Source organism: Cucumis melo, chromosome 4 (assembly GCF_025177605.1).
Source record: "Cucumis melo cultivar AY chromosome 4, USDA_Cmelo_AY_1.0, whole genome shotgun sequence".
Lineage (NCBI taxonomy): Eukaryota > Viridiplantae > Streptophyta > Magnoliopsida > Cucurbitales > Cucurbitaceae > Cucumis > Cucumis melo.
In genome coordinates this window covers 26,556,506-26,564,030 of record NC_066860.1, presented here as the reverse complement: position 1 = coordinate 26,564,030, position 7,525 = coordinate 26,556,506, and positions in this window count along the sequence as shown.

The window sequence follows — 7,525 nt, the reverse complement described above, 5'->3', positions numbered from 1 at the left end:
ATTTGTTAATACCAAATTCTACAAAACAAATATATCTATTCCTATATTTACCTCTGCTACCATTCCCCTATCACTTTGTTGCTGCCCTCTTTTTTGAACTGCCGCTTGTCGTTAGATCTTAACACTCGGGACAAAAGAAATTACTTACAAACTCCCAATTAAAGTTTGTGTTTATGAGTAGGTACACCAATTTAGTATGAACGACGATACTATCATGTGATTCTATATGGAACTGTCTTAAATTACAAACATGATTCACATTCCAAGCACATGTTACACTCACTCACCTTGGAAAACACATATAACACACATTCGTCTAAAAAAACACATGCCACGATTAGCATGAATAGGCACATGATATGATATGCATATAGTGCCCTAGAATTATATATACATGACAAAGAAAATTCTTTTGGAAATTGAGGCACATGATAAAGAATGCTCTGACATGGCACATAACACAATTTTTTTTTTCATATTTAGCCAACTTTATAGTGAGGTTACTTACTAAATGTTTTATATAGTACTCAACATTTCTTTAACATGTTTTTCTACGTAAAACCAAAGAAAAATACTAGGGGTATGAAAACAAGATCTGAGATGGAGTCATGGAACTTGTGTCAGATTTTATATTTTATTATTGTTTATTACTAAAAGATCTTGAAAGCTTGATCTATATCTTCTTATATTTACACATTCTCTTGTTATGTGTTGTAATTGTTAAAATTTTTAGTTCCATTGATATATGTGTCTAATAGTTCTACAAAATATTGATCTATTATATTAAAAAAAAAAAAATTAGTGGAACTCTAAAGTTTGATTTAATTCATATTTAGTGATGGAAAAAACACTAAGAGCATGCAGCAGCGATATAATAAGGATCATATTTTACTCTCTATACATCTAAACGATTTAGAAATTAACATGCATATGCTATGCGATGGACTTAAACGAAGAGCATAAAAGGTAAACGATGAACTAACCTTTTATAGTTCTGAACTTCTTATTCGATCCAAAACTTCTTTGCCTGAAAATTACGAGCAAGAACAACCACTAAGTTGACCTACTAATCTCAGGACCAAGAATAGAGTTGTGGGACTCGATTTGTGAAGTAAAACTTTAAGAGAAGGAAAGAGGTAGTGTATCGTTTAGGTAATTTTTGAGAAAAAACGTCATCCTTTTCTCATTCTGTAATGAGAAGTTTATATTTGAAATTTACGTGCAAATTATTTCATATAATCTTAACACCTAATTACTCCATTGACTCTTTAATGGAATTAGTGGCTTCTAATTCACAATAGGCTGCCACATTGCCCACTAACTTTTAGTTAATTAAGTAATTGGTCAAAGGGGCATTTTAGCCATTTGACCAATTAAGTCAAAGTCAAACTTTGACTTTTCTTAGTCAAAAGTCAACTTTTTTTGACTTTTTTCTATTTTACCCATCTTGACTAATTCTAACCTCCCGAGTATGAATCCATATTCATTTTTCTAAAATTCAAATCATATTTGAATATAAATCCGGTCAAAGTTCAAAGTTAAAAATCAACATGTTGACTTTTACAACTTTGACCGTTTCCAAACTTTCCAAGCTTCTAAGTATGAATCTATATTCATATTTATTTAAATCATATTTAAACACAAAGCTTAAAGTTTATATCTACCGACTTATATCTTATATATTTGTCGGTTTCTCTCTCTTTTCATAATTCGAACAATTCGAGTTACTTCAACATATTGTTCTTAATTGAATCCATATGAGCGTAGAGGAACCTAATAGACCTATAGATCATGGGCTCCAACGATTTGAGATTAACTGACTAAACTCTTTTAGACCAAGCTTAATCAACATTAGTTAACTAAAGAGTCATTCCACTAAAGACTCTTAGTTGCACTTCCCTCGCTATAGATATATTTCTGTCCACCTGATATAACCATGATGAGTAAGTTGATCCTTCACAGGTTGTTCGTAATCTTGGCTGGGCCAAACTACCGTTTTACCCCCGAGATTACATCTTGCTCCTTAAGACCCACTGATCCACTATTGAACAAATGGTTTAAGGTTCAATCTATAAACCTGAATCCTTCTCGGGCCAATGAGAAGGTGTTGTTCAAGACTTGGATTCAGTCCTTAAAAGAATAACCTATCTACTATCCCAAAAGTGGGTAGGCGTGAATTCCGTCTTGCACCATATGTCCCTAGCTGTCCACTCGATCTTATCCCTGAAATGGGAGGCTTATTGGGCTAGCGATGATGAGTTGCCCTCACCTATGCAGATCTAAGGATACTACCGAATGAGCAGAAGTTCATAGTTAGCTCAGGATTAAGATCAAGTTACCTAGGCCATCAAAATTGAAATAGTCAGTTTATAGTTTACGATGTTATAACTAAAAGTGACTTATTTCGTGGTTCCAGTCTTATGTAAACTATTTACATAGCACGCCACCACTCCCATGTCTCTACATGAACGATTCAGGATTACATCATTTGTATTAACTACGAAGCAGGGTGCATCCATAGTATTTTTCCATAATAAGGGGTCCAATCTTATTCATACACTATAGACTATTTGAGCTATTAACTCGAACTTAATCCATATTTATGTCTCTACATAAAGTTCAAGTATATTTAACAAACTCAATTAAATAGCCTCGGGACCTTAATTTATTGGTTTTAAGATTATAGCATTCAATAATAAAATTTATTGAATCAAATGACAAAGTACGAGTTTTAGGACACAAATTCTAACGTTTAGTAGATTCGAGATCAATAACCAATGATATTGCATTGGTAATTTTAAAAGTTTAAAAGACTGATTAAATTAATATAAAAATAAAAAACAATAACAAAATTATATTTGTTTTTCAAACATAATTTTGTATGAATTACCTTAACAACTAAATGGAGCAATATGGTCAGATAAATGATTGCGCTTTAAAAACAGTAAGAAAAGAAAAAGTACACATAAGTTAAACTTAGAAATGAACTCACCATATTCATGTGGTAATATAAATGTAAAAAGAGGTGAGGGGTTCACATTTGAAAAGGAACATTTTAAATGAAATAAGGTTGAGTGGGTGTCTTGTATTAAAGCAATATGATTAAATTAATTAAAAGGGAAAAATGGACAATAATAGAAATGAAAGTATATGTTAACTTAATTGGTTGGGTTTGATGAATAATAATGTGTAAAATATGAAAGGGGATGGGGGATAATGGAACCAACACCAACACCAACACCAACACCCTCTCTATTTATATGGCCCATCATTATTACATCAACTTGGAACAAATTTAGACTTAATCATTTTGTGCACATCACAAAATGGAGTATCAAATATAATCTAACATATGCAAATCAGTCCACAATATATGTGTGTGTGTGCATTATATATATATATATATATATATATATATATACTTCCACTACCCCCATTTTATATATATATATATATACACCAACATATATATTTGAATTAAATATTAAACTATTGTGCTTAAATTTTATAAATAATTTACTATAAAAATCGTAGATATGAATCCAGGAACAATTATGGATATGTATTAATTTATTTGGATGTATTTTAAAAATAGAAAATCAGCCATTTATTTTTCCAAAATTGGCGTAAATATAAAATTAAACTTCAAGTTTGAAATTTTTTAATTAAAATATCACGTGTACGTGGGTGTGTATATATATATATATATTACTTTGTATGATAACCACTTTTTTTGCTTAGGATAAAATTTTCATTCTTTATCACTTAAAATAATATCACACTATAAAAAAGGTTTTGTATTCGAGCATTTTTTTTTTGTATGGTTAGAAACCGATGCTATTGCTTAGAGAGATTTCACCTAAAAAAGGTAGAAAATATTCCAAACATCATCTCCAAGGTAAAAAATTTGAGCTTGTTATTAGTGGACACAACTTTATAACAACAAACAAGGTGAAAATGAAGTTGGAGAGACTTTGAGAAAAGTAGAACAAGGGTTATTTAATTAGGTAAGATTCATACATGGATAATAAAAAATGGAAAGAGATTAATAAAGTTGTAGGTCTTACTAGCTATATATATATATATATATATATATATATAAAATAAATTGTATAATATTGAATGTTAATGAGTTAATCAGATAATAATATGGATGTAGCTACTGTAAACAAATAAAACAAGAAAGAAGAGAGAAGAATGGAAGAGATGGAAAAAATAGGATGTATAGGGAAAATGTTGGGAGCGATGGGTGGGTGTGGTGTGGTGTGGTGAGTGAGAGGGACGAAGGTTAGTTAGGTTGGAAAGAGGGCGGGGGCCGGGGGACGCCGTGAGCTCACCTACCAAATTAACCGCCACTTGCTAACCTTACCTTAGGAACCAGAAAAAGAAAGAAAAGAGAAAAGTAAAACATGGCTGCCCCCCCCCCCCCCACCCCCCACCCCCCCAATATTTTAATTTTGTTAAAATAGATGTAAAATATTTTTATCACACGCGCATTCATGAGTCAACTTCAACACGCATCGGCTTTGTTGACCACAAAATAATTAAAATCCCCCAAACTCTTTCTTTGTTTTTTTCTTATGCAACTGTACCCCATTTCCCTCAACTAACCCCCACTTCTCACTCTCTTCTTCTTCCCTCACAACTCTCCACCCTAATTTATCTTTAACAGATATGACCCAAACCTCTTCATAAACAAACTTCTCATTTTCCTTTTTTCCACCACAATTATTTTATATTCAAAACCTTTCACACATTCTTCAACTCTAACCTCTCTATAATCAAATAATTCCATTCTCTCTTCCACAAAAAAAAAAAAAAAAAAACATTTTCTCATTATTTCACATAAATTTTTTTAAAATTAATTACCAAGCATATAACAATACTTTTAAAAACTTGCAAATATGGTAAAATACATTACTTATGGATTCTTATGGTTTATTGGTAATAGACTTCTATTATTCATAGATTTTAACAAATTTTGTTATATTTATAATTTTTTTTAAAATATTATCGTATACTTAATTATTTTGAATATAATTACTCTATCTGCAACTATCTAAATTTTCTTTTGTATTATCTAATTTGAAAGTAGAAAAAAATTGGATAATTAAAAATTTTGAGAATGATTTTTATAACTGACAAATGATTTTGTTATTAGGTGCATAAAAAATTTATATGTGACTAATATATATATATATTTTTTTTCATATAATGGCTTTTTTTTCCCTCCATTTTGGAGTTATTTTTCCCTTTAATTCTTGTATTTTAAATTTTATTGTATTATTTACTTGTGTATGTTATTCTTGTACTCATTTCATGAAAGTAGAAGTTAGGGTTTTTTTTCTGTTGCAACACAAAAGAAGTAAGAGAATTAACTAATCAATTCTAAAATACAAATATAATTATCAATCAGTAAAATATACTAAATACAATTATCCTCATCACAATCTTAATCATTTGATGGCCTTCCTAGTTCCTAGTTCCGTACACTAACTACAATGCTATACATGCATATACTTATATTTATTCACTTAACTTAGCAATGAGATAGAAGGTACGTTGTTGATAATCATAGTGTGTACGAGAAGAAATGTATGTAGTAACGTAGGGTTGTCTTTAAATTATTAATTTGAAGATGGAGTAGACGACGACATGTGTGTGTTCGGATACATTATATAGTAAATATGTTTTCCTCTATTTATTAGAAAACACAATCTATACATCATTTTCCTTTTACAATAAGTTATCTACTGTGTCATAATCTAAACCCAACAAAGATTACCATAAAAAAAAAACCTTATTTTATTTGTTTATGCATGATGAATCTAGGGAGGAATATCTATTATTTTGACTAATAATATATATATATATATATATATATATATATATGTAATGATCATTTTAAGTTCTCTAGAGAACAAAAATAGGGATCAGAAATTTCAATCTTTCCAACAGAACTATAAAAAAGAAGCTATTAGCTAGAGCAAATTGCCAATTGGTAATATTTTAAATTTTGTTTGGTGTAAGAAACAGGAAATATGTGATTAAACATGACTTAAACTATACATAATCATTAGCCAAAAAAAAAAAAAAAGAAAATACAATAATGAACAAATAAGGTTAAAGATGTACATGACATACACATATTGGATGTACAAACAAAGTATTATTTGAAATATTAAAAAAGTACACAATTATAAACGTAAATTATAAATTAAATGAAAAGAATGAAAATAAAACTAGATATATTGGTTTAACATTGCTCAACAACGTTAATTTTAAATGCTATTTGTGAAAAGGTTATTTATAGTGAGATTTTGATGAATTTTTCATGAGGAATAATAACAAAAAGTGGAATTATTACAATATTGTTGGCAATCGGGAAAAGTCGTTATTAAAAACTTTGGCACAATAACCTATAGATTGAATGCCAATTGGGAAAATGATTATTTCCAACGAAATATTAAAACACTCGCAAGTCCGATGACAAACTAATAATTTAAAAAAAGAAAAAAAAAAAAAAAAGAAAGAGAGAAGTTTGATGGCAAACAAAAACATTTACATTTTTAACATGCAAAATTAAAGCAAAGTTAGCAAAGGAAAATGTGCTCAACACTAGGGATTAAGAATAACACTCAAATTTTATTTATCAAAACTTCTCTCTATAGATATATATATATATATATATATATATATATATATATATATATTAAATTTCCTTAAGTTTTGTAGACCAAAACAACATCGGGGGAGATATCCTCAACCTCATTGAAGCTTTAGACTCCCTTCTCAATATGTTAAGGAATCGGGAACATATCGATATAGTTAGGAGTAAACCTCCAACTTTATGGTAACACGACGACCTTTTGACTCTTCAAAGATATGCACACTTGTGAAAAATTATCATAAGACAACTGCATTTGTGATTCTCATGAAACGATCGAAGGAACAAACATCAATCACGATTCTTTTAAATATGCAAAATGAAAAACCAAGAGAGCACCATAGTTTGGATAACAAGAAAGGAGTTGAAAGAGTGGCAAAAACAGTGTTGAATGCAAAAGAATTAGTAGAAATCATGATGGAAGGAGTATAAAGGAGCAAATTCAGTTTTGATGGTGGGAGTTGTCATTCATTTTCATCCGTTCCTGCTTACGTTTATTTCAAAAACACTTTCCTTAAAATTGAATTTTGCAAAATAGTCTGATGGAAAAGGTTTTACACCTCAAAAAACATAAAACATAGAGAATCAGAGAGAACATGGCTTTTAAAAGATCACCAACTCTCTTCAAGAACTGATCTCTCAATTGTCACCTCTCAAAAGCAACATATATAAAGAACAAAAAAGAATAGCAAAAGTTGTTAACACAAATAATTCAATCTACCATATATACAATTGATAGTGTCAATAATCCTTATATTAAGAAAATTTTAAATGCACAATTAAACATTAAGATGTTTTGTATCAACAATGGATCAAATTGAAAATCTCACGTTAAAGAAGTTCAATCAATTTCATAAT